The sequence below is a fragment of the Lepisosteus oculatus genome, unplaced genomic scaffold, assembly GCF_040954835.1.
Source record: "Lepisosteus oculatus isolate fLepOcu1 unplaced genomic scaffold, fLepOcu1.hap2 HAP2_SCAFFOLD_40, whole genome shotgun sequence".
NCBI lineage: Eukaryota > Metazoa > Chordata > Actinopteri > Semionotiformes > Lepisosteidae > Lepisosteus > Lepisosteus oculatus.
This window is the reverse complement of record NW_027167934.1, coordinates 344,586-372,508: the sequence shown is the minus strand read 5'-3', so window position 1 is coordinate 372,508 and position 27,923 is coordinate 344,586. Positions and strand designations below refer to the sequence as shown.

Genomic DNA, 27,923 nt, shown 5'->3' with positions numbered 1-27,923 from the left:
TCCATGGGCATCAGAGTCCCACGTGGGTTACTCGGCCCTACCAGTCCCTGATTGGTTGATCAAGGTGAGATATGAGTCACTTACTCCTGACACTTAGGAATGCAGTCCAGATGTCCATCTGGCACTCCCTAGACAGATAGGCACCAATAGATGACCATTGATCATGATAGCCAGGCTTAGCTAAGTGCATCCCCCTTTGGGAGCTGTCCCTTATCAAGGGAAACCTTAAATCAGCCTGCATGAATAGTTTCTCTGTGGCTGCACCACAGAGATGAACAGAGAGATAAGGCCTAATTTGGGAAAGCTCAGAAACACTTAATTCTTTCTTATTAATAAGCATCGCCGCTACACCGCCCAAAGCACTTCTAAAACAGGAGATTCGCGTTTGGGAATGCGCCCTGCCCTACAAATAAAACAGGTCTACGGGTCTGAAACCTGCTCCACGGAAAACAGCTCTGTTGCATTTTTGATCAAAGGGAGATTCGCTGTTCTTACTTTTTGATGACATAACACCCAAAGGGGCTTCTTTGGAGCTGGATTCCAACCAGCATCCTTAAGTTTCTTGGCAGTATCCTTTACAGTCCTCTGTTCGGTCGACAAGGGACTGAAGGGGGCAGCTTTCCTCACACATACAGTGCAATGTACTGTAGTGTTCCCGTTCATCGAATTCGCAGTTCTGCATCAGACCTCTAACTCGTTTCCTTAGCTTGGATTTAAGCCACGAAGCAGGCTTCTACTGTATAAACGTCTAGGGGAATCACAAACTATTTGAGAGGCCATCATCCCAGGGGGAACTGACAAAGTCTATCCCTAAACACCTAGCGCAGTCTCTCGAGAGACTGTCAAAAATCGCTTTCTCCGTTTGCGTTGCAAGTAAGTGAAAACGCGGTCTCAACCCAGAGCCACTTGGCAGCAGCGGCACGTAAATACTGTCACTGCTCGATACCAACGTTAGCCTATTATACCATGTTCAGCCACCGCTAGAAAATGTACGGCTCTAGAACCGGAGCAAACAACAGGATGGCCAACGTCAAACATGGAGAGCGACGAGAAAGGGATTCGAACCAATGCGTGCAGAGCACAATGGATCAGCAGTCCATCTCCTTAACCACTCGGCCACCTCGTCGAGGAAGCTAGGCTGTCCGGACATGGCTTGGTGCACTCCAGATGATCTTTTTCTTTTTTTTCCCTCGTACTCGAGGGTCCTTTTCCTGTTCCACATGCGATTTCAACATTTTCCTTGGGAGATGTCAAGCCAGCAAGCCACTGCTGTGGTTCAGTGGCCAGTGTGGAGTTCAGTGGCCCTGTTGTACACAGAAAGCACATTGAGCTCCTTGGACATGAAAAGTTCCAGATAAAAGCCATTTGTCATCCTTTCTCTTGGTGTCGATGTTGCTATTGTATGTAAAGGTGGCAACTTGCTCCGCGAGCAGGCGGAGCAAGTTGCAATGCAGATGTGTCTGAGTGGTGTGTCCAAGTGGCTGCAAAAGGACAGTGCTCCCGGGGTGCCGTGGCTTAGTTGGTTAAAGCACTTGTCTAGTAAACAGGAGACCCTGGGTCTGAATCCCAGTGGTGCCTTTTTTGTTCCATCTTCTCGAACAGAAAGGGTCATTATGGACAACCGCCTACGGCTAGACTTAATTAAATGCAAGCATTCATTTCCTGTCTTTAACGCGACTTGTTTTTCTTAAAATGGATGCAACTTGCAAAACATGAAATACAAATTTTGCTAATCTGCGCTCGCGGCTGGCAAAAAAAAAAAAGAAGTCAGCAATGTTTTTTTCTTTAACCTTAACCCTGCTAATGGAGAAGAGTTAAACGACCGAGTCTATGCAGCTTAAACGGTCCGCACGTCGGGTTCTTAGCTGAAAGGGTGGTAAATCACACTCACCCCAGTCCTTAATCTTTTAAAGAGGATACAAAATTGAACCTAGTCGCCACATCACATACATCCTGTTCAACGATAAATAGGTAACATCTGTAGTGTGCTCTCTGAAGGCACTAGTTCTGTAGGATTTGGGATTTACTGGGACAATTATTCATTGTAGCAGTAAATCACAAAATGATTCTTTTAATGGCTTTAGAATCCAACCTTGCGATATAACTCAAACAACGCACACACACAGGTACTAATACATGAGGATACATTTATTAATACATAGAATATGCATGTAAACCTAACAGATCTTATCGAGAGGGTTATCAGAATACAAAAGGTATATATTCAGTCAGTTACAAAGAGTTACATATATCAAGAGGACATACGTTCAGTATATCATTCATTTAGACCGTTTCGTAAATGAACTTGGTTATAACTTCTACACTAGATACTCAAAACAAGTACATAACTCTTAGGAATTAAATTGATATCAAATGGTTGGGATAACAATTGAATTCTCGAGCTGTCATGCAGTGAAGTTGAATACTCATCCAATCTCTGGGGATTCAGATCTCCTGCGGGCACAAAGAAGCAGTTGCAGGCTTGTAGCTGTCTAATCCGCGCTCTCTGGCTCTATGCCAGGCTTTGCTGTTCAGCTTGCGACGGTGCTCTGGTGATGCTGACCTTGGGGTTGTAGACCACTTGGATGAGGCTCTCTCTTGGAATCTTGCAGACCTTTAGGCGCCAATGGATGACCATTGATCATGATAGCCAGGCTTAGCTAAGTGCATCCCCATTTGGGAGCTGTACCTTATCAAAAGAAAACATCTTTAAATCAGTCTGCATGAATAGCTTCTCTGTGACTGCACCACAGAGATGAAGAGGGAGATGGGGCCTCATTTGGGAAAGCACAGCAACACTTAATTCTGTCTTATTAATAAGCCTCGCCGCTACAGTACGTACAGTTATAATTCAATCTGAATTAAAAACTACATGTCCCAGTTACCATGGTGGTGCTTGTGATCATTGCGTTTAACCAACGAAACAGGGCGAAAAATCAGTCACATGACTTTGTGGCTGAGTTTAGAAAGCTTAATGTATCAGCAAGACAGCAAAGACATTTTTCCAAGAAAGTTTAGCCTTTGTCACTAATGAAACCGCTAAATAAAGACATAAATATGGAAATTGACAATTAATTGACTTTTATATTTCTAAATATCACAACATGTTCGAATCCAAGTCATTTTTAATAACAATGGGTAAACTGGGTAAACTATCACAAAGCTTTAAAAAACTTAACATTTTTATTATCAACAAATTGTAAATACGATGTTTACATTGGCATTATTAATTTTTCACTTGAGTATATGGAGGATTGTGAGAGCAGACCCCCCCTCTTAGGCTACATTTTTAATAAGAAATGGAGGCTGTATGCGTTACAATATAAACATTTACTGTCAAACTTTAAATCAACAGTTGATTTAAAGACAATCTGTCAAAGTGCAATGAAACACAATATTGTTGTTGTTGTTGTTGTTATTGTTGTTTTTATCCTGTAAAGCGTTTTGAGAAGCCACCTTTAAAGGCGCTATATAAAGGCGCTGATTCTTATGGAATGTGTTTTCTTTCTTCTTTTTTTTTCAGCATAGAATAAACCTGTTACAGTACTTGATTCTTATGGATGCCCGGTTCCGCCGGGGATTCAAAATAAAACATGGAATCACGTGTCTAAGGAAATAGCATTATAACTATATCCATGCACAAACAGTAGCATGTTACATTATTAATTTGGGTGTCTCCTCTTGCCAGAAAGCGCTAAATTGCATTTTGAGTGCGGTTTTTGACTTTTTTAAAAATACAACCCATACATAAGCTGATACTGTTTAGACTTTTAATTATTTTAAACTGTATTACAGCAGCACAATGTGCTTTTTCACGAAACCTAGAGTACTGAAATGTCTTGCGTTGTACAGCATATTTATCGCTTACACCTGACACTTGATGTGCCCGACAAAAACCAGTTGAACAGCTCTGTTGGAGGTTTGCAGATCAGATCAGATTCCCTTCCCCCCACAGAAAGACAGACTTATTAGTCGCTATTCACTGCGACAGCAGCTCCAATTTCAGGCGTAAGCGATAGATCCCAGTTTAGCCGATCTTGTACAGCATGTTCCAGTTTACTCTTATTAACCATATTAATTTTAAGTGCTTAATGCCATTTTTTGACCACGCACGAATATTCTTATGTCCATACCTTTTCAAGGGAATCAGTGTGAATTGTAATACTAATTAAATAACCGCGGGCACTTTCCACCCCCTCTGACAGCAGGAACATAACCCATTCTCAGCTCAGCAGCTCATTACAATATAGGGTGTTCAAATCTTTTGCTGCCTCAAAAAGCTTTAGAGAACTTAACATTTCTATTATCAACAAATTGTAAATACCACGTTTACATTGGCATTACTAATTTTTCACTTGAGTGTATGGAGGATTGTCAGCTGTCACTGAGAGCAGTTAATTAAATGTATTTTTTGATTCACAATCAGACAAATGCAACATAAATTGTTATCTTTGTCTTCTAAGTATATTAATAAACTTTCAGCATAGCTTTCTCCTAGTTTAGATTAATTTTTCTTGGGATTTTGGGATCAAACGTGGAAAGATTAGATTAGTAATCGTTTTTATTTTTTAAATACATTTTAGAAAAGTGTAATCTATACTTAAAAGCTGTATAAAAGCTGTATAAAAGACACTCGATATTAATGGAGTTTAGTTGATACTTTTTAAACTTTTAATTATTTTAAATTGTATTACAGCATTGTACACATGCTTAAAAGAGAAGAAAACGCAAGCCTTCTTCAGGTGTGAGGGCATTCTGCTCAGAATGAAACACTAAAATGTAATGTAGGCTCTGAATGGGTTCAATTATGATTTGGGCTTGATTAAGGTTGCTGCCTTTCATCCAAAATCCTGCTTGAATCCTTCTAAACTAAAAATTAGACATGAGCAGGGGCTCTGGTGAAATTTCTCTTTTTTTAATTTCTCTTTTTTTCTTGGAAAAATATCTTACCCGCTGCAATCCGGGCACAGAAGGATTAAAAGAAGCCAGACAGGCAGGGGGAAGAGTGAGTTCTAGATAAAGAGGTATCCAGGTAACAGTGAAGGTAACAGCCGCAGACGTGGCCTACTTAGCCCGCCAGGGTTACCCTACTCTTCCGGAGGAGGCCCACCGGGAAATAGCGCTCCAGGCTTTCCTGGCCCCGGCGCCGACTGAGGTGCAGTGCCACATGATGCTGGCCGCACTGGTCCCCTTGGAGCAGGCCCTGGCTCTGGCTGAGCACACTGTTGCCGTATTCGAGGAGACCGGTGGGCACCAACGGAGGGGGGCACGGGGAATCAGATGGGGAGGAGGAGACGCCCAGCGTGACGATGTTGGGGGAGCGACGACGGCTGGTCATCTGCCACTGCTGTGGGGAGAGCGGACACATCGCAGGCAACATGAAATTGTCAGGGACATTCAGCTATATACAAAGAAGAGACAGACAAAGTAATAATTCTATATTAACGTGGCCTACATATTGACGCAATGATCAAACTAACTGACATGTTCTGATTCAGATCCCCTGCAGTTCATAATAATTAGAACAATAGCAATGCTGAGTCCTCCCCACCCTACTGAGCACAAATTCAGCTGCTCTCCAGTTCTGTTCTGCATGCAATTTTCACAGCAAGAAACTTGTGTTTCCTACTATTTTTATCAGGTTTAAAATATCATCTCCTTAAAATTGAAAAAGTGTTGATGTGTCGTGCTGAAATTCCGATTGATTTTGAATTCAAAGAAAAAAGGTTTTCTTCCAAAACACCATGAAATTGTCACATCTTGCAGACAATAAGTGTATTCCATGTTGAAAAGAGAAGAAAGAAAACCATGGAGCCTTTTACAGGTGTGAGACTTCTTCAGGTGTGAGAAGACCTCACAGTCGAAACGCTGTGTTTCCGTTCTTCTCTTTTCAGCATGCAATAAACCTATTACTTGTTCCTTTGCAGCCGAGGCATGCTGACGTAGCTACCCAGCTGAACATCTTGCAGACTCTACAGTACTTCTCTCCTGTAGAAGTAAAGCAGGGCTTGCTGGGTGAGCTTTTGCTCCGGTAAATTAGGTCACGTGTCATGTTAAATCACTTCTTCTAAACACAACATTTGCTGGTGCTAGCTTTCCCCATGAAAAGAGACATTTCCCTTACAGTACATGACATATCGTTTTTTTTTTCTATCAATAAGTATAGAAATAAAACAAAAGAAAAAATGTTGTCGCCAAAGAATGCAGCTCTGTCGCCTTGGGGAGGTGTCAAGGGCATTGAGCTCCTTGGACATGAAAAGTGCCCGATAAATGCCATTTCTCATCATTTCTCTTGGCGTCAGTTCTGCTATTAAATGGGACGGAGGCAACGGGCTCAGAGAGCAGGTTAAGTGCACACCGAACGCAGATGTGTCCAAGTGTCTGTAAAAGCGCGGTGCTCCGCTGGTGCTGTTCCCTAGTGGCTTAAAGTGCCCGCCTAGTCAGCAGGCGATCCTGGGTCTGAATACCAGCGGTGCCTCTCTCCGTGTCTTGTTGTGCCGAATGTCTCATTTCAGACAAACATGTACAGCTTGGTTCAGTTTAATGCAAGAATTCATTTCCTTTCTGGAATAACTTGTTTTTGAAGAAATCCATACAGCTTGTGAAAGATGAAATCCATTTCTTGGTTGTCAGTGGAAAAAGATTGCCGGCTGCAAGAAGCGCAAGTGATTGTTTTCTTTGACCATAAACCTGCAAATGTAGGGAGTACAAGCGGCCGTCAGTCTCTGTGGCGCAATCGGTTAGCGCATTAGGCTGTTAACCGAAAGGTTGGGGGTTCAAGCCCACCCAGGGATGCATGTCTCAGTTTTTCCAATGTAAACATCATCACCGCTAAAGAAGATGGCGCAGAAGGCTCCACAGTCGAAACGTTGTGCTTCTTTTCTTCTCTTTTCAGCATGGAGTAAACCTTTGCTTGATCCTTTGCAGCCTACGCATGCTGACACAGCTGCCTTTCTCTTAACGCGCCTCAATCATTATTCACCAAAACCATCAGCAGAATGTGTCGCCTTTGTGGTGATGTCACTCCTCTGCTTCACAAATGTCCTTAGTGACGGACCATTTCTTTCTGCCATTTTTCCGGAGCGGTTATTGATTGCTCCATCATTTCCCTCATACTTTCCATCCCTAGATTGAAAAAAAAAACAGAAACAGGCTGACAGGACGACAATCAAATTGCAAAAACTCATCAAAGCACTCGATAGAGTATTTGAATCCACAAGTAGCTCTGAGCAACTTTGTCCTGGCTTGCATGAAAGTCGGAAAATGTCAAAAAGAAAAAGATGGTGGCTTTTTCATATCTGTTCTTTTATTTTTAGTTCGTTGGCTCTTCTGTCCATTGTCCTCCTGCCTGGCTCTTGACCTGTGACTGTCTGAACGCACACATTAGACTTTCAGGCGGGGGATTTGTCCTGAGCCTCTGTGAAAGACCCACCCACCCCCATAAATCACTGCTCTAGAAACACATGAATGCAAAACTAAACCACAGCTTAAAGAGGAGCTCCAACTCAGTGCCATACTAATGTAAACGAAGTAATACTAAGACATGTTCTTATGGATTTGTCTTACCTTGAGATATGTAATTGGATTTCAGGATTAACTTCCTCATTCAATGTACTGGTGATTCTTTGCCTGGTCAGTACCTGGGTGGGAGACCTCCAGCGAACAATTAAGCTTGCTGCTGGAAGTGGTTATAAGAGACTCTTAGGATCTTCCAGAGGTGTCTGTCCAATAGCACTAGTTGCCTTAGAGCTGGCTCAAACATTGCTCAAGAGTCTACCTTTCACAGATGCGCAAAGATGAATGATGGGGGTGCACGCTTCAAGGAGCCTTCCAACTGTAGGGACCGATTAGAGACGATCCGTAGCATGTGTTCGTTTCCATATACGCCCCGTGTCTCAACGGTAGGACAGAGTCAAATACTGCCTCGACACGTAACAGCGTTATATTAAACCACAGGACTTGAGGGCTGTTTTGTTTGAATGTTCAAGGCATTGGTAGAGCGTAGGTCAAGGGCCATTGGTGCATCTCCTGTAACTGGAGCAAAAATGCTATTCAAAGTGCAGTGACTAAAATCGTCGTCCACATGTCTCCGTTGTTGATTGCTTTCTGTCTAAGAACGTTCTGTTTTCATGTCTGAACGGGGAGACTTTATCATTCCAACTTGAAGCCACCCTTAAGTCCTCTGAGGTGTGTGTGTGTGTGCTTGCACGTATGGCGTAAAAGGTTCCTTAAACGGAGAGCGATCTTGAAAAAAGTTGCCTCCGCTGCCGCCGCCGCCTCGCACTCCCTGTTCGATTGTTGCAAGAAGGCAGCGGCCGTGGCACTCGCTGTAGTCGTGGCCGAGTGGTTAAGGTGACGGACTTGAAATCCGTTGGGGTCTCCCCGCGCAGGTTCAAATCCTGCCGACTACAGCGTCTTTTGCATTTGGTTGCGTGCGTGCGTGTAAAAGGACCAGCCTCGTTTCGTTTTCGCTGGGACCTTTAACACTCTAAATCGCCTGGACCCGCAGCCTGTGAAATCGATTCTTCAGAACCCACGAAGGACGCTTTGCCGCTGGACACAGATACCGATGCTTTTCTGCAACGAGCTTTCCAGCTGAATTTTCTCGGCAGCTCCGTACTGAACCTGTTCTCCATTGCAACATAGCGGAGGCTCGTCACGTCTATAGCAAGGCTGTGTAGGACCGCATACGCCACAGTGACTTGTACACAGACCACATGAAAGGCAAGCAAAATACACTTTTAAAATTCCAAAGACTCACAAGGTCAGAGGAACAGCGATGACCTGAACAGATCTTTTACAGAAATCTAGGTTGACCTTTTTAGAGCTGTAATTGCATTTTTGTTTAATAGAAGATCAAATCTACTCGCATGTACCAGCACCTTACAGTTTATTGATGTTAATTCTGTTTAAGTAATAAGATTGCAAATTATTTTGGACTTTAGCCGGTGTTTTTTAGAACAAATTGCTTACACTTCTGTAAGGAATACGCAGTACGTGCCTTTGTCAGTCATTGCTCACCATACCTGTAACTTTATTATCTAACTCACTTACTCAAATGGTGAAGGTCCACAAACATAAATGAAAAAAAAAACCCTTGATGTAGATGAGGTGCACAAAAAAGCAGCCCCTGATAGCGTATAACACATTTATACTATTGCAGAGACACATGTAACATATATATATACTGTATATGTATATGAAACAGAAATAGAAACAGAAACAGGAATCGCTTACTCACCTGGAGAATCTCTGTAGGAATATCTAGCATTTATCAATGGAAATAAAAGCTGCTTTAATACAGTGCATGTTCAAACTCAAACCCTCAGCTGCTGTTCTTGTTTGTTTTGGGACAAATTGCAACTGAGCATCGCATGAGCCGTTACGTACCCTTATCTGTTAGGGAATTTCAAGGGAGGAGTTAGGTCAGAATGGGTAGGCTGCAAAACAACAAGTAAAGATTTATTCCAAGATGAAACTTTGTGGCGGTTTTCTTATCTTTTCAGCATGGACTAAACTTTTACGTGTTCCTTATATGCTATATATGTATATATTAGCACCAATGTCGTTCTTAAAAACTAACATGAAATTGTCAGGGACATTCAGCTATATACAAAGACGAGACAGACAAAGTAATAATTCTATATTAACGTGGCCTACATATTGACGCAATGATCGAACTAACTGACGTGTTCTGATTCAGATCTGCAGTTCATGCCAATTAGAACAATAGCAATGCTGAGTCCTCCCCACCCTACTGAGCACAAATTCAGCTGCTCTCCAGTTCTGTTCTGCATGTTTTTTCATTGCAATTGAGCTCGGAGCTGGAGATGATCTCCATACAGTTCTGTGTTAACTAGCCCGCACTTGCGTGCTAATTTACGGGTTGTGGCAGATGCTTTTCTATAGTTCATATACATGACGGCAACCTGTTACCGAGGAACCTGAGAGGTTTAAAAGCCTCACGAGCCAGGCAGGACTCAAACCTACAATCTTCTGGTCTGAAGTCAGACGTGTTATCCATTACGCCACTGGCCCATAGAACATGCGCTTGCACTCCACCACAGAGAGCTCTACACTGCTACCAGTAGTACACTTCCCCATCTAAATTTTCACAGCAAGAAACTTGTGTTTCCTACTATTTTTATCAGGTTTAAAATATCATCTCCTTAAAATTGAAAAAGTGTTGATGTGTCGTGCTGAAATTCCGATTGATTTTGAATTCAAAGAAAAAAGGTTTTCTTCCAAAACACCATGAAATTGTCACATCTTGCAGACAATAAGTGTATTCCATGTTGAAAAGAGAAGAAAGAAAACCATGGAGCCTTTTACAGGTGTGAGACTTCTTCAGGTGTGAGAAGACCTCACAGTCGAAACGCTGTGTTTCCGTTCTTCTCTTTTCAGCATGCAATAAACCTATTACTTGTTCCTTTGCAGCCGAGGCATGCTGACGTAGCTACCCAGCTGAACATCTTGCAGACTCTACAGTACTTCTCTCCTGTAGAAGTAAAGCAGGGCTTGCTGGGTGAGCTTTTGCTCCGGTAAATTAGGTCACGTGTCATGTTAAATCACTTCTTCTAAACACAACATTTGCTGGTGCTAGCTTTCCCCATGAAAAGAGACATTTCCCTTACAGTACATGACATATCGTTTTTATTCTATCAATAAGTATAGAAATTAAACAAAAGAAAAAATGGTGTCGCCAAAGAATGCACAGCTCTGTCGCCTTGGGGAGGTGTCAAGGGCATTGAGCTCCTTGGACATGAAAAGTGCCCGATAAATGCCATTTCTCATCATTTCTCTTGGCGTCAGTTCTGCTATTAAATGGGACGGAGGCAACGGGCTCAGAGAGCAGGTTAAGTGCGCACCGAACACAGATGTGTCCAAGTGTCTGTAAAAGGGCGGTGCTCCGCTGGCGCTGTTCCCTAGTGGCTTAAAGTGCCCGCCTAGTAAGCAGGCGATCCTGGGTCTGAATACCAGCGGTGCCTCTCTCCGTGTCTTGTTGTGCCGAATGTATCATTTCAGACAAACATGTACAGCTTGGTTCAGTTTAATGCAAGAATTCATTTCCTTTCTGGAATAACTTGTTTTTGAAGAAATCCATACAGCTTGTGAAAGATGAAATCCATTTCTTGGTTGTCAGTGGAAAAAGATTGCCGGCTGCAAGAAGCGCAAGTGATTGTTTTCTTTGACCATAAACCTGCAAATGTAGGGAGCACAAGCGGCCGTCAGTCTCTGTGGCGCAATCGGTTAGCGTGTTCGGCTGTTAACCGAAAGGTTGGTGGTTCAAGCCCACCCAGGGATGCATGTCTCCGTTTTTCCAATGTAAACATCATCACCGCTAAAGAAGATGGCGCAGAAGGCTCCACAGTCGAAACATTGTGCTTCTTTTCTTCTCTTTTCAGCATGGAGTAAACCTTTGCTTGATCCTTTGCAGCCTAAGCATGCTGACGCAGCTACCTTTCTCTTAACGCACCTCAATCATTATTCACCAAAACGATCAGCAGAATAAGTCGCCTTTGTGGTGATGTCACTCCTCTGCTTCACAAATGTCCTTAGTGACGGGCCATTTCTTTCTGCCATTTTTCCGGAGCGGTTATTGATTGCTCCATCATTTCCCTCTTACTTTCCATCACTAGATTGAAAAAAAAAACAGAAACAGGCTGACAGGACGACAATCAAATTGCAAAAACTCATCAAAGCACTCGATAGAGTATTTGAATCCACAAGTAGCTACGAGCAACTTTGTCCTGGCTTGCATGAAAGTCGGAAAATGTCAAAAAGAAAAAGATGGTGGCTTTTTCATATTCGTTCTTTTATTTTTAGTTCGTTGGCTCTTCTGTCCATTGTCCTCCTGCCTGGCTCTTGACCTGTGACTGTCTGAACGCACACAGTAAAATTTCATGTGGGGGATTTGTCCTGAGCCTCTGTGAAAGACCCACCCACCCCCATAAATAACTGCTCTAGAAACACATGAATGCAAAACTAAACCACAGCTTAAAGAGGAGCTTGTCATGACCGCCAGGCAGTTAAGACCAACTCATAAGCGATCTAATCAGCACCAGCAGTGGGTGATTATTAACAAACGCCGCCGCACGAGTTTACCCACCTGCACACACTCCACCGTGCGGTACGCAGTGCTATTTTTACCATCTTTACCTGCTTCCCGCTGCTCGGTACTGAGTCTGCTCCTTGAGAGCTCTACCTGGCGTTTTTCCATTACCTCGTTTATTCTGGATATTGGACTCCCCTTCTGCCTTTTCGACTTTGGACCTCGCCTCTCACCTCGGACTGTTTGCCACCAGTGTTCTCCCTGGATTACGACTTACCTTACGCCTCTTGACCACGAAACAAAGCAAAGCAGAGCAAAACAAAACGAACAAACGAAAACCCTCACGTCCCGCACTTGCATATAACGCCGTTACGTGCCCAAGCGGTATTGTATGTCATCCTAGCACTGCACCCCGGGGCGTACGGTATATGGGAACGAGCACACGCCACGAATCGTCTCGAATCACTCCCTACAGCTGTAAGGAGCTTTGAAGCGTGCACCCCCAACATTCTTCTTTGCGCATCTGTGAAAGGTAAACTCTTGAGCAAACTCTGAACCAGCTCTAAGGAAACTAATCCGATTAGACGTTACTTTGACTCATCCTTTAAGGGACCCTTGTTAATTGGAGAAATCAATGATTTCGAATGAATTCTGTATGCGTTAAAAGACAGCTATACACAGAAAACATGCAGGACACTGCTCATGATGTTTCCCGAGCCGAAACACAGTGCGTTTTTCCAAGCCATTTGACAAAGCCCGCCCACTGAAAACTGCAGCAGATCGTGTAAAGGCGTTCAACTTTGTAACTACTGCACGCACAGGAAGCAGAATAAATTCCTCTTTTCAAACTGTCAAAGGTTTGCTGCAGGACATCGCACAATCTCTTTTGAACGGGGACAAACGATTTCTTATGGGGCGCAGTAAGTACAGACGTTTATAAAGCTCCACTCATGCCGACGATGCAGCATGAAGAAGCGCAACCTAACGTTTGACAGACAAAAGCCGGGCGCCGCTACAAGCAATATGAAATCAAACTGACAGCACACGGCGTTTCGCGCTGACTCAAAAGTGATCTTGACAGACGCTGTTCTCTGCATAACGCTGAAAGAGATAAAAAGCGTTTCTGTGGAAACGTAACAAGCTTGTTTCTTTCTATCATGATGTCACCATGACAAAATCTGTCTTTAAAAACCTTGCTCAGTCTCTGACGAGACTGTCAAAAATTGCTTTCGCCGATTGTATTGCAAACCGGCGGAAGGGGGATATTGGGAAAATTTTTCAACTAGTAATAGTCGCGCCTCGGCTAAACCTCACAGGCTACGATACTGCCACTGCGCAAAGCTGACGGTTGCCAGGCAACCGCGGGGATCCTACGGAAATCGTTATCAATCGTCTCATGGCATGTCGTTGCTGTAACGCTTCATATTTGTCGTCTTCTTCTTCTAGCTTGAGGTTTTGAAGAATTTCATGACAGACAAGGGCTCCGTCGGAAACAAAGGGCGTTGTGAGAAAACCGTTGCTTATTTTCAGCAGCAGAAATACAACCCTTTAAATACAAGATGACAGAACAATGACGAAGGGCATGCCGGGAGGAACTCATGCACTACAGAGGAAAGGGGGCGGGCACGTACAGTTCACATTCAAGCCACAAGTACTCTTCTCGGATGTTGCATAAACAAATCCTAACGTCCTGAAAGCATTGCAGCATGTTTGTGTCCCACTTCCCGTGGTTGCAGGACGACTGACACGAACGGACAAACACATTTAATCTGTGGCGTTTAGCGTGACATAGTCTTGCAGGCATCGTGCTGTCTCACTGCAATACTATACCGCTGGAGGAAACAGCCCGGGTTCGATGAGCCTTGGAATGTGACTAGGAAAGTGAAGCCTTTTGAAAGAGGTAAAACACTGCTCAAAGGAACTGAGGGAGAATCTTACAGGGGATTCTGAGCGGTGTCTAAATAAATAAATTCTTCAGTGTCTGCGGATGGCATTTTGCAGCTGGAAACAGATGTCGACGCTTTTTGAACAGAGCACCAAAAAAGCGTCTTTTTTGAAGGTACAGGTATTGAGCATTGGTGGTTCAGTGGAAGAATTCTTGCCTGCCAAGTAAGAGGCTTGGGTTCGATTCCTGGCCAATGCAGTGGCTTTTGCATGCTCACCACTATACCACCAACACACGCCCACAGGATCCCAGCAGGACACCACCAGAGAATGCTCACGATTTCGGAAGCTGTCTCCGGGATGTTCTGATTCCACACATCCTGAATAAATCATGATATTGTTAGTTGCTGTAGCTAGACGTTCAAATGAGTTTCATGGCCAGATGGACTGTTTCCTCCAGTGGTATAGTATTGCAGTGAGACAGCACGATGCCTGCAAGACTATGTCACGCTAAACGCCACAGATTGTGTTTGTCCAAATTTGAACTTTCACAAAAGCATGCTAGCAGACAAATGCGCCTCAGAGGACTTAAGGCTGGCTGTTATATGCTGGAATTACCTTTTTTTGACGCTCTTACGAATGCGATGTCAACGAAAACAGAACAAAGCACAAAAAAACCCTCAAGTCCTGCAGTTGGATAGAATGCCGTTACACGTCCAAGCCGTATTTGACTTCATCCTACCATTGCAACACGGGGCGTATATGGAAACGAACACACGCTACGAATTGTCTCTAATCAGTCCCTACAGTTGTAAGGCGCCTGGAAGCATGCACCCCCATCATTAATCTTTGCGCATCTGTGCAAGGTAAACTCTGGAGCAGTCTTTGAAACGGCTCAAAGGAAACACGTGATTGATTCCATGTGCATCTGGGGTTCATATCTTATTTACATTTAATTCAAGGGAAAGGCTTGGGTCAGTTTCAGACGGCCTCCAACAGCGAGATTCAAGCGCCCCACCTTCAGCCCAATCTGCGCCACCAGAACGCCAACGGCTCCTCTGCGCTCCGGGGTGCGGTTGTGACCCCGTAACCTAAAGTGTTGGTGGCAGACAAATGGAGACTAACAGGTGACGTCCTAGGACATGACTACATTGTGACACTCGGTGGGGATGGTGACCATTGCTTGGAAAAGAGTGCGAGGCCCCTTTAGAAAAACATTTTGTTAACAGGCATTCTGCCTCAGCCTAAACACCTATAGCTTGAAAAGCGCATGCTATTAGACAGGCACCTCTGCAAGACCTTAAGAGTCTCTTAAACTAGTGATAGTAAGGTGTTCCCAATGGGCGATGTTCGGCTTTTAAATCATCTCTCCTTGGAAGCGCCGAGATGCAGCTGTTTAAGGCTTAGAAGCAGCTGACTGTTTCACTACCTAGCTGATCACTGTCAGTCAGGGAGCTCAGAGGTGAAAAGCCTGTCTGAGAGACAATTCGCCGTCGATCAGTTCAATATGTTCCGTACCAGCTCGGCGCACCTGAGATCATCTTGGTAGCCGTGTAGCTCAGATGAGTGAGAGCGTGTGTGTGTGTACCACCGTGATTGGATGCCGGTCCTTCTCAGGTCACAGTAAACCTTCTGCTGCCTAACTTCCCTTATTTTTGGGGATCCCTTTGAAAAAGCAAAAGAAAAAAAAACTGGCTCTTCATCAGCGTGATCAACCTCACCCAGTGTGGCGCAGTGGCCTAATGGCTAAGGCACTGGCCCTCTAAGCCAGGGATTGTGGGTTTGAGTTCTATCTGGGGTGCTCCTGTCCCCTTTTGAGAGTACAAATGTCCTTGCAATTTGCGAAGCTGCAACCCCACCTTACTCAGTGAGCGTCTCTGCTTTTCTCTCACATACAGTTGGGAGAAAAACTTTTGTAAACAGCCCTTCGGAATGATGTGGATTTCTGCATGAATGGCTCCTAACATGTGATCTTATCTTTATCTAAGTCATAATAATCAATAAAGAGAGTCTGATTTAACAAACAACACACGCCCAATATTTGACATTGCTGTTTTAACAAATGTTTTAAACAATCAAGGTCATTGATGGAAAAAGTACGTGAACCCTTATATTAAGGAGCTAGTGGAACCTCCTTTATTGACAAAAACCTCAACCCCCACTTTCTGTAGCGGCTGGTCAGACCTGAGCAGCGGTTAGGAGGTATTTTGGCCTATTCCTCTATGCAAAACTGTTTCAGTTCATGTATATTTTTGGGATGTCTTGCGCTAAACAGCCTGCTTCAGATCATGCCACAGCACTTCAATGGGATTGGGGTCAGGACTCTTATTTGGCCATCCCAAAATACGGAATTTCTTCTGTTTCAGCCACTCTGTTGTTGATGTACTCCTTTGTTTTTGTCATGTTGCATGACCCAGCGTCTTTCGAGTTTTAGATCACAGGCAGACACCCTGACATTCTGCTGTAGAATTTCCTGATACATCTTGGAATTCATCGGTCCCTCGATGATTGCAAGCCGTACAGCCTCCGCCATGCTTCCCAGGTGGGATGAGGTTTTGGAGTTGGTATGCAGTGTTTTGTTATCTCCAAACATAACGCTGTGCACATTTACCAACAAGTTCAACTTTTGTCACGTCTGTCCACAGAACATTGTTCCAAGAGTTGCTGTGGAACATCCATGTGGTCTTTAGCAAACTTGAGAGGGGCAGTGGTGGTTTTTTTGTTGGGGAGAGCAGTGGTTTCCTCCGTGGTGACCTCGGATGATCACCACTCCTGTTCAGATTTCTTCTTATGGTGGACTCATGAACACAGACGTAAGACAAAGTCAACCACCTGTTCGCTAGATCCCATCCCCACTCAGCTAGTCAAAGATTCCCTCGAAGGACTGGCAGGACCTATAATTAGTATGATGAATGCATCGCTTGCGTCAGGCGTTGTACCTGATCAATTTAAGGTAGCAGTTGTTAGACCGCTCCTTAAGAAGTCAAATTTGGATCCACAAGTTCTTAACAACTACAGGCCTGTCTCAAAGGTCCCATTTCAATCTAAAAGTCTTGAGAGAATAGTTGTTGCCCAACGTCAATCGTATCTGGATTCAAATAATATAATTGAGAAATTTCAGTCTGGTTTCTGAAACTGCATTAACGAGAGTCGTAAATGATATTCTCTTAGCTACTGATGCGGGGAATGCAACAGTGCTTGTGCTTCTAGATCTTAGAGCTGCCTTTGACACGGTTGACCTCTCTGTTTTGTTACACAGGCTTGAGTTTGAGGTTGGCTTATCTGGAACCGTCCTTCAGTGGTTTACTTCACATTTTACTCATCGTTTTCATTATGTTCAAATATCTAATAATTGTACTGCTTCATCAACGTCACCAGTTCAATTTGGGGTACCAGACGGATCAGTGCCGGGACCAATATTGCTCTCTCTCTCTACATGCTGCTGCTAGGTAGGATAATACGAAAAAATAATATGAACTTTCATTCATATGCTGATGACACTCAAATAAACATTTTGTTTACACCAAATGACAACTCTTCTATTATCACTTTAGTTAAATGCATTAATGAAGGAAAGACTTGGATGTGTGAAAACTTTTTGTTACTCAACTCTGAGAAAACTGAGGATCTGTTGATCGGAGGCAACAATACTGATAGGACTACTATAACTTCAGCACTTAACTCAGAGGATTTAAACATTTGCCTCAAAGAGACAGCACGTAACCTAGGCGGCATATTAGACACAAGGCTCTTAACAACTTGCATTGTTAAGTGCCTTGGGACAACCTTGTTGTGAAAGGCGCTATATAGAAATACATTGATTTGAACTGAATTGACAATGTAAAATGTTGTGTGTTGTTTGTTAAACAAGACTGTCTTTATTTATTATTATGCGTCAGATGAAGATCAGATCACATTTTAAGAGCCATTCATGTAGAAATCCAGATCATTCGTGTTTTAAAAGTCGCGGGAAAAGCGAAACGGGTGCTTTTCCTTTGTTGCGCAGACACACGACGACACCGTAGGCGGCAGGACTCGAAGCTTCGCGGGGAGACCCCGATGGCTTTCTAATCCATCGCCCTAACCACTCGGCCACGGCTGCAGCGCGCGCTGCTTTCTTGATACAGTCTAACATAGAGTGCCGGGCGGCGGTGGAAACCTTTTTCAAAGTCGCTTTTGGTTTAACAACAACAAAAAAAAATTTCACAAAATGCATGCTAGCAGACAAATGCGCCTCGGAGAACTTAAGGCTGGCTTCAAGTTGGAATGATAGTCTCCCCGTCCGGTCAGGAAAAGGGAACTTTGTTAGACAGAAAGAAGGAAGTAACAATAACGGAGAATTGTGTGCAAGGATTTTAGAAGCTGCGCAGCCCTGCAGTTTCAATAGCCCTTTTATTCGTGTTAGATGCTGGAATTGCCTTTTTTTGACGCTCTTACGAATGCGATGTCAACGAAAACAGAACAAAGCACAAAAAACCCTCAAGTCCTGCAGTTGGATAGTTGGATAGAATGCCGTTACGCGTCCAAGCCGTATTTTCAAGACGTGATTCCCTGAGTCCCAAAAATTTGTAAGTTCTTTGGATGATCTGTGGACCGATCTTTCACGATGAAGAATTCCTTAAGAAGAATAGATCTCGGCCCACCATCCCAATGCCTCCATCTCAAAACAGCAACCTCCCACTGCCCTTAGTCTGCAAGGCAGTCCTTTCAAGTGCGATGATGACGCCGGGACCTTCGTTGCCTATTGTACGAGCTGAACTTTTGTGCTCATCAATTCAACGCTCTTTCCATCAACTCATCTTGTCTTTTGACGCTTCGTGTTTTGTGCTCCTTTGACTATCGGCATATCGGGTGACTGCAAACACTGAAGTTCTTGCTTACGGAGTGTGGAACAGTGTTTTCAAGTGATCGCTGTTCTGTCATGTTGACGCCGAGTGAATCTTTCTTTGGCAACATGGGCAGGCTGACAGCAAAAGTAATGGCAAATTTCTTGACTTATTTCTGAATATGAATGTTCTTTAGAAAAGGGATGCGGCGTTGCTTCTCCCCCGTGTAAAGGTCACGCATTCCAGACGTGGTTATGAGCGAACAGTTGCCGCAAGTGTTTGAAAAGAGCAAGCAGCCATGCCCCGTGTGAGGATCAAACTCAGGACCTTCAGATAAAGAGACTGACGCGCTACCAACTACGCCAACGAGGCCAGCTGCAGTGCACAGCCGGAAAGTTTGCCTCATATGGATTTCAGTCGCCCGTTCCCTAATCTTCAGACGCCCTCTGCTGGATGTTGCATTTGCCTTTTGATCTCACCGATACTTTTTTGGTCTGTTTCTGTTGCGAGTCCGTTTTTCAGATCTCACCTAGCACAAGTCTCTCTGGCTGAAGTGGCCTCTCTGCTTCAGCATCGTGCCCTCACTCAGCCATTAAAAACGTCACTCGGACTTCTGACATGCTGACATGAAATGTCAAGAGAGAGTGGCGGAGACGCTTAAGGCAGAGAGAAGATGAAGAGGGGGCGTGGCTGCGAAATGATTGACAGCTGCATGACGCTCTCCATGCAAGGCGTGACCACAGGCTAAAGGACACCTTTCGGCACATTAAGCTCTAAGCACACACCTGGAGGACGTGGGAAACGATCCCGCTACCTCTCGCATGCAAAGCGAGCGCTGTACCATGCAAGCTAACCCCCCTCGCTGGGGCTCATGCCTCGGTGTCGCCTAGTGCCGCTTGTTCCCCTCTTACCGGGTGCAGTTCACTGCCCTTCGTCTGCAAGGCAGTCGTGTAATTGCGGCTTTCTTGACTTATTGATGAAGGTCTGACTGGACGAGCGAATTACGCCTCTCCCCCGTCCTCAAGCTCGCTGACAGGATAAAATAGAAAGTGCTGCCGTGGCTCATTTGTTTAGGGGTATGATTCTCACTTAGGGTGTGGGAGGTCCCGGGTTCAACTCCTGGCTGAGCCCTTGTGTGCTCTTTTTGTCCTCGTCCACAAGACTGGGAACTGATATCCACATCACCTTGCAGCATCTGCTTATGGCAAACGATGGAATGTGACTAATGACTGAACGAGCCTGGTGAATACTCATCACGTGGCACAATGAGAGCGTGCAGTCAGCTGTCCAAGGCAGCAACCTCATTGCTCGTTCAAAAGAACACGTACTGAAAACTCATCACCACTATGTCGTAAATGAGCACCGCAATCGCTTGTTGTCATGCGTCCTTACTTGGGAAATGCAGAAGCAAAAACTGCCCTCTCTCAGCCACCGAAACGTGTGCGGCTCGCCTTGCACTCTCTGCGCCTCGCATATTTATGGAGCTGTCTGCTCTTCTTTCTGTTGAAGTACGCAAGTTACGGGGCATACTGCAGACTATGATGTGCTCAATGACAGCTTTCAAGATTTGAAAACTATGAGCTTGATGGCTCAAGTCGAACGAATGTGGTTGTTACGCAATTGATGATCAAACGCACATATTCTAACGATTCGTGAGAGTATGTTCTAAAGGTCCTTGGCTCGATCCCGGGTTTCGGCATTTTGTTTCATCGCTCCCTTTGTTCCTCTCTCCAGCGCCCCCTGCCTAAAATGACGCGTCCCTTTCTCAGCCCGAAACGCAAGCGATACACCAGCAGCAAACCCTACAGGTTTCCGTAGTGTAGTGGTTATCACGTTTGCCTAACATGTGAAAGGTCCCAGGTTCGAGACCGGGTGCAAACAGCCTCTTCTTGCACGCTCCTGCACTTCACAGAGGTCTTGAACCACCAGTCATTTGTTCCCAATGTATTTCCGGTGCCTTCATGCACTCTTGTACCAAACGCACGTTTTTTCTGTACCTGGAGCCGATCATTTGAAATTGGGCTGTCCCGACAGACCAAGACGAGCTCTGTCGGCTCAAAAGCAGCGCAACACCTGCGAGAACAACAGAAAGATTAGTACCCAGCGGGGGCCTCTTAGTGAGCCCAAAATCTAATCAAGAATCGACTCCAGCAACAGGGCTGGGCGCATTGTTCCATACTCCGACCACTCTTGGTGTAAACAGGTCCCTCCTGGTCTCTGCATGAAATGCACTTTCCTGCGTTTGCTTTGGTGTAACTGGCTTCCCCTGCATGGGCGAATGTGAAGAAGATCCTTAGTAAGTCATTGAAGAAACCCGAGAAGAGGTCGGAGTGGCCTCTGTCGTTCATCAACGATCCAGTCAGGCAGTACTCCTCTGTAAAGCGCCGTTCGTTCACATCGATTGGCTTTTTTTTGCCTTCATTCATGCAAGTAGTAAAAGCAGACGCCCCTATTCTGCCGTGACCCAGATTTGAACCAGGGTTGTTGCGGCCACAACGCAAAGTACTGACCACTATACGATCACGGCGAGTTACCGATACACACGTGGCAGGGCGGAAAAGGCTGTGCTCTCTTCGTGTGACATAAACGGAAAAGTCCTGACGTTGCATTTCAACTGAGTCCCAGTATACATCGACCCTTCGACACTTTGAGTGACAACTCTCTTGCGTGTTTTCTCATATTTATGTAGTTTGCTTGCATGATGCCGGGAACAGCAGGGTTGTTCGCTGCCATATGGTCTAGTGGTTAGGATTCCTGGTTTTCACCCAGGCGGCCCTGGTTCGACTCCCGGTATGGGAACGTGTCAGTTTTGCCTCCTGCTTTCCAAAAGATCAGCACCGTGTACGAAGGAGCCGCATTAAAACTACTCGAACGTGCAAAACGTGCGAGAAGAGGGGGCGCTTGTTTCCAGCCGAAACTTCTCGCGTGTGAGATGAGCTGACCATCGCTGCAGGAGGTGGGAGGGTTACTCTGGTAGACAGGGCTGACCTTCGGCAATAGGATTTATACTCTCCAAGATGATATTTGCACTTTCTGGAGAGGCGATTTTCTCCACGTCAGTAGCCCGATTTCGTCGATTGCGTGGAGAGGGCTGTAGAATGTGGCGCCGCCTTTCCTGCTCCGTCCATGACAGGCGTGCTGGACTCTGGAGAGAGAGCACGGTCCATCAGCGCACACCAATAAAGGCACTGGAAGCCGCTGAATCGCATTGGCGAAGCTCAGCACTGGGCCGCTGGGCACATCTTACCACTGTTTCCGTAGTGTAGTGGTTATCACGTTCGCCTCACACGCGAAAGGTCCCCGGGTGGAAACAGACTTCAGACTTCTTTTGTCGCCACGCACAAAAGGGGATTGGGGATTCGCCTAGCGCTGTGATCGAACAGACCCACTCACCTCTTAGTGTGGCGGGATCTGCACAGTGCATGTCGCAGCGCATCCTGCTTTCACTTCAATGCGCGTCCTGATGTACCCCTGTCTCCCGCGTGACAGGTGGGGACAGGTGACAGGTCCTATACTAACGAGGAAGACATCGCTCTCTCCGACCCCCCGGCATCGTGTCCCGACCCACCGTGCTGGAAGCCGACTCGTGCTGTGATTCCTTTACGGAGCAGAAATGACAACCGAGGAGCCGAGAGATCATTTCAGCATTTCGCGTCTGAACGGAAAACACAAACGACCAACTCGGAATGATTTGCCTTTGACGCTTATCAAAGCGTTCTTTGTGCATCGAACAGACCCACTCACCTCTTAGTGTGGCGGGATCTGCACAGTGCATGTCACAGCGCTCCCTGCTTTCACTTCAATGTGCTTCCTGATGTCGAGTCGTGTGCCGTGCGGAGGCTCTGAAAGCGAGAGCAATGAAAAGGTGCACGACGCTGTGTTAGAAAACAGAGAAGTGAAAGGCAGTCCTTTCTCTAAGGAGGTAAAAGAAAAGCTACTCCCCGTCTGGGAATCGAACCCTGGTCGCCCGCGTGACAGGCAGGGATACTTGCCACAATACTAACGAGGAAGACATCGGATGCTCCGACCCCCGGCATCATGTCCCGACCCAGCGTGCTGGAAGGCGACGCGTGCTGTGATTCCTTTACGGAGCAGAAATGACAACCGAGGAGCCGAGAGATCATTTCAGCATTTCGCGTCTGAACGGAAAACACAAACGACCAACTCGGAATGACTTGCTTTGGACGCTTTTCAAAGCGTTCTTTGTGCATGACGACTGCGCCGCCTAGCAGATGCAAATGGGTTCTACAACTTTGAAGTAGCAAATGGAAGAGGGCTAAGCCCCCTCTCTTTTAGCCCAGGTTCGATCTGTCTCCCAGAATCACCAGGGCGCACGCACACACACACACCCGTGCCGTTGAAATGCTCTGCTTCATTTCTAAGGGCAACTCAACATTCACTCCTACCCCGAGTGCAGAAAAGACAGCGTCCGCAGCAACAACAGCTCAGGTCTCTGCACAGGAGCTAAGCTGCCCCCATCTCCTCTGCTCTGCTCTGCTCTGCGGCTCCTGCAGAGCGGAGTCCTGCCTGGAGCCGTGTTTGCAGGCGGCGGCTCCCCGCGCTCTGTCTGTGCGTCGTGTCCAAGAGCTCCTGGGAGGAAGAGAGAGCCCTCCCACTCGGGGGCTTTTCCACGGTCTGTGTGAGGAGGGGCGGTTGTGTCCAGTAGCTTATCTAGCGGAAGCCTGGGGCGGCGGAGAGCTGTGATCGTACAGACCTTGAGGTGTCACCTTTTTGTCTGCTTTCCCGCCCCCCCTCTGCCCAAGCTCTGCTCCAAAGTAGCCCGGCAACCCCTCACACCTGCACATGTCACAACCTAAGGTGTGGTCATGAGACACCCATGGGGTGTTGTTCTGTTCTTGCTAATTGTTTCCTGCCCGTCGCAGGCAGGAGTCCATGCGAGGAAGATGCGCTGGACAGAGCTCAGAGGGCGCAGCTGGGTGGCTTTCCTTCTGAGTGACGTTCCTGCAACACTCTCCCGCTCCTCTTGGTGCGCTCATGCCACAACACAGGAAGGCTGGAGCAGGTGGCTGTGCGCTCTGTGCACCGCCGAAATAGCTCAGCTGGAGGAGCGTTAGACTGAAGATCTAAAGGTCCCTGGTTGGATCCCGGGTTTCGGCATTTTGTTTCATCGCGCCCTTTGTTCCTCTCTCCAGCGCCCCCTGCCTAAAGTGACGCTTCCCTTTCTCAGCCCGAAACGCAAGCGAGACACCAGCAGCTGTCCCTACAGGTTTCCGTAGTGTAGTGGCTATCACGTTCGCCTAACACGCGAAAGGTCCCCGGTTCGAGACCGGGTGGAAACAGCCTCGTTTTGCACGCTCCTGTACTTCACAGAGGTATTGAGCGACCGGTCATTTGTTCCCAATGTATTTCCGGTGCCTTCATGCACTCTTGTACCAAACGCACGTTCCTTCTGTACGCGGAGCCGATCATTTGCAATTGGGCTGTGCCGACAGACCAGGACGAGCTCTGTCGGCTCAAAAGCAGCGCAGGACCTGCAAGAACAACAGAAAGATTAGCATCCAGCGGGGGCTTCTTAGTGAGCCCAAGATCTCATCAAGAATCGGCTCCAGCAACAGGGCTGGGCGCATTGTTCCATTCTCCGACCACTCTCGGTGTAAACAAGTCCCTCCTGGTCTCTGCTTGAATTGCACTTTCCTGCGTTTGCTTTGGTGTAACTGGCTTCCCCTGCATGGGCGAATGTGAAGAAGATCCTTAGTAAGTCATTGAAGAAACCCGAGAAGAGGTCGGAGTGGATATGGACCATCAGTCATCAGTCCGCACTCCGGACTCTGAACTGTGTTGCTAGGTTAAAATTGATGACTTCTTGTATTTCAGTAGCAACCCAATTATTCCGATCAGTAAGTCAACACGTAGTCCACATGAAAGGAAGAAATATTCTCTTGTCTGTCTCTTGTTTTTATAGAACTGAATGTCCCTGACAATGTACTGTTAGTTTTAATTGAAGAATGGCATTTGTGTTCAAATATACCAGACAAGTTTACGTAACTGCTCGTGCGACACTCAGTTGTAATTAGTCAAGAAATAAAGTCGAACAACAGCTGCGGGTTTGATTCTGAATGTACAGATGCAGCCATTCAAAATGGGTGAGGTATTTCGCGGCATACCGCGACACGCCCACCGGGGTATCACGCGGTTCACGTGTGTCACGTGACTAACTATCCGGCGTCGCCTTGTAAAACCGCCAGGGGGAGCTTAACCTCTCATGTACAGCATTTGAGCCTTTAATTTTGAACTGTGTATTACAGCATGTTAATCATCAGTCATTAAAATGTTGGTATATTTTATGAAAGCAAGATTGCTCAGTTGGACAAAACCAACTGAGCTGTGCATCACACAGCTGCCAGCGCACCTCACCGTGCCAGGCCACCACTGCGTCACATAGCTGCAAGCGCACCTCACCGTGCCAGGCCACCACTGCATCATACAGCTGCCAGGGCACCTCACCGTGCCAGGCCACCACTGCGTCACAACACACAGCTGCCAGTGCACCTCTACATACCTGACCACCACTGCATCACACAGCTGCCAGCGCACCTCACCGTGCCAGGCCACCACTGCGTCACAACACACAGCTGCCAGTGCACCTCTACATACCCGACCACCACTGCATCACACAGCTGCCAGCGCACCTCACCGTGCCAGGCCACCACTGCGTCACAACACACAGCTGCCAGTGCACCTCTACATACCCGACCACCACTGCATCACACAGCTGCCAGCGCACCTCACCGTGCCAGGCCACCACTGCGTCACAACACACAGCTGCCAGTGCACCTCTACATACCCGACCACCACTGCATCACACAGCTCCAGCGCACCTCACCGTGCCAGGCCACCACTGCATCACAACACACAGCTGCCAGTGCACCTCTACATACCCGACCACCACTGCATCACACAGCTTCCAGCGCACCTCACCGTGCCAGGCCACCACTGCGTCACAACACACAGCTGCCAGTGCACCTCTACATACCCGACCACCACTGCATCACACAGCTGCCAGGGCACCACACCGTGTCAGGCCACCACTGCGTCACAACACACAGCTGCCAGTGCACCTCTACATACCCGACCACCACTGCATCACACAGCTGCCAGCGCACCTCACCGTGTCAGGCCACCACTGCGTCACACATATTTCAGCGCCATATATTTCATGGATATTATGGAATATAATGGATGGATATCTTAGTTATCTTTCTAGTTCACAGGTTTGCATGCATAATTTAATTTTGAAAGCCACTGAGACATCAGGTACTACTGTTGTATTTATGAAAAAGAAACAAAACAAAAAACATACTAACAACTGTGCCATCCTACTCCTTAGTTAATACATTTTATTATTCATAAACAGTTAACATTGTTAGCAAAATATTTTGAATTATATTTAACCCTATTTTATCTTTAGTTTTGTATTTAACTTATTATATGATAGTCAGACTTAATGTATATTTGAACAATGAAAATATATTTTTGCAAGATTTTACATTAAGCACTTAAAATTAATATGGTTAATAATAGTAAACTGTAACATGCTGTAACAAGATCGGTTAAACTGCGAAGAAAATGCTTTCAGAGAAAATGTTTCAGGTGTGAAGAACATAGATGTCCAATGCAATTTCAACCAAACCTGTTCCCACACACCCTGCCCCCACTACCATTAGAATATACACAAACATTTTAGCGTTTCATTCTGAGCAGAAGACCCTCACACCTGAAGAGTGCTGGCTGTGACGAATTAAACCGGTTTTACAGGTTTCAATCACAGACCATGTGACATGGGACTCAGTAAACGAACACACAGCGCCACTGGATTTGATAATACCTAACCAAAATCCACAATATGGAAACAGAACCTGTGTAATTGTTGATAGATGATGTACTCGTAACATTTTTTCAAGACGAACTACAACATTTAAAAAATGACTTGTATGTACTTGATATCTCTAATCAATCCACGGGTCCCAGCACAAAACGAAACTAAAACGCATACCGTTTCGCGCTTCTTATTAGTTGCTCAAAAGTAATTTGACCGTATGAAATGCATAATATAAACCTAGAAACATATACGTGAGCAGTACTTAAGCACTGTAGTATCGGTGTTAAGACATACCTCTCAAATACTGTAAATCAAGTTAAAAATATCTCAAGACCGATTCTGGTCGTTATGAAACCATGTTTCGTGTATGTTTTCTTTTTCATCTTGAAATAACTCATTTCTAAATACCTTTTTCACTGTTAACATCTTGCAGCAACTTTGCGACAAAATATACACTCTGACAGTTCATCCTGCTACCAACATTAAATAAAACAAATCTTAAGATTTCTATATTTATGTCTTTATTTAGTGGTTTCATTAGTGACAAAGGCTAAACTTTCTTGGAAAAATGTATTTTATGTGTTGCGGAAAAAACTGACTTGCTTTAACAAAATATGTTTACAAATCCTTTCACCTGGCATTTTCGTAGTTAGAAATTATGGAACGCTCTGTTAAAAGCAAGGGAGTTTTTATGTCCGTTGCAGTTCTTTTGCAACATGAATATAATTATATCGTTATTAATTTCTTGAGATACGCGATTCCATATTATATTCCCTTTTAATCAAATTCTAAAAGTATGCTTGTTGACTCCGGTATCACGTTAGTTAAAGACTTCGAAGCTTACAATGTTTAGGGAGAAATGGAATACTGGTGTGTATTTTTTTCTTTAAAGTACCAAGACCAGCTATATACTGTATGTTTACGTTCCAAAATTAATATCGTTTATGGCCTTCACACGCGTTACAGTATGCTCCTATTCTTTTTATGCTCAGCTACTAAGATTTCCCTTCAGTGGTAAAATTCAATATCTACAATGGGCACAGTAAAGACGTTTACAGTAAGTCTTTCTACGACAGACCAACGGACCACGAGTGCCCCTGTCGGTCAACCAATCACGCACCGCGTGACCGGCCTTTGACCGGTAGGCGGTCAAAGGTCTTTTCTAGGTCTACACTTAAAATGCACAGAGGGAGGGAGCGATCCTCTGAGTACAGACAGACATCCCTCAACAAGGCCAGGTTGTCGCTCATCAGGCGTCCTGCTATCCCACAAGTCTGTTCTTTCCCTACCAGTGAGGCCACTACATTTTGTAGGCGCAGGA

The 27,923-nt window shown here is 45.5% G+C and overlaps 6 non-coding genes across 6 annotated transcripts; 5 read left to right on the top strand and 1 right to left on the bottom strand.

The window, feature by feature from the left end:
* Window positions 1–8,329: 8,329 nt before the first annotated feature.
* trnas-uga (transfer RNA serine (anticodon UGA)) lies at window positions 8,330–8,411 on the top strand. The gene has a single exon. It is a non-coding gene; the product is annotated as a tRNA-Ser (tRNA).
* A 2,820-nt stretch (window positions 8,412–11,231) lies between these two features.
* Window positions 11,232–11,305, top strand: trnan-guu (transfer RNA asparagine (anticodon GUU)). The gene has a single exon. It is a non-coding gene; the product is annotated as a tRNA-Asn (tRNA).
* A 1,948-nt stretch (window positions 11,306–13,253) lies between these two features.
* LOC138228283 (U4 spliceosomal RNA) lies at window positions 13,254–13,395 on the bottom strand. Its single transcript, XR_011185369.1, has one exon. It is a non-coding gene; the product is annotated as a U4 spliceosomal RNA (small nuclear RNA).
* An 8,094-nt stretch (window positions 13,396–21,489) lies between these two features.
* Window positions 21,490–21,561, top strand: trnae-uuc (transfer RNA glutamic acid (anticodon UUC)). Its single transcript has one exon. It is a non-coding gene; the product is annotated as a tRNA-Glu (tRNA).
* Window positions 21,562–23,807: 2,246 nt separating this feature from the next.
* Window positions 23,808–23,880, top strand: trnaf-gaa (transfer RNA phenylalanine (anticodon GAA)). Its single transcript has one exon. It is a non-coding gene; the product is annotated as a tRNA-Phe (tRNA).
* A 109-nt stretch (window positions 23,881–23,989) lies between these two features.
* trnav-aac (transfer RNA valine (anticodon AAC)) lies at window positions 23,990–24,062 on the top strand. Its single transcript has one exon. It is a non-coding gene; the product is annotated as a tRNA-Val (tRNA).
* The last annotated feature ends 3,861 nt before the right edge of the window (window positions 24,063–27,923 follow it).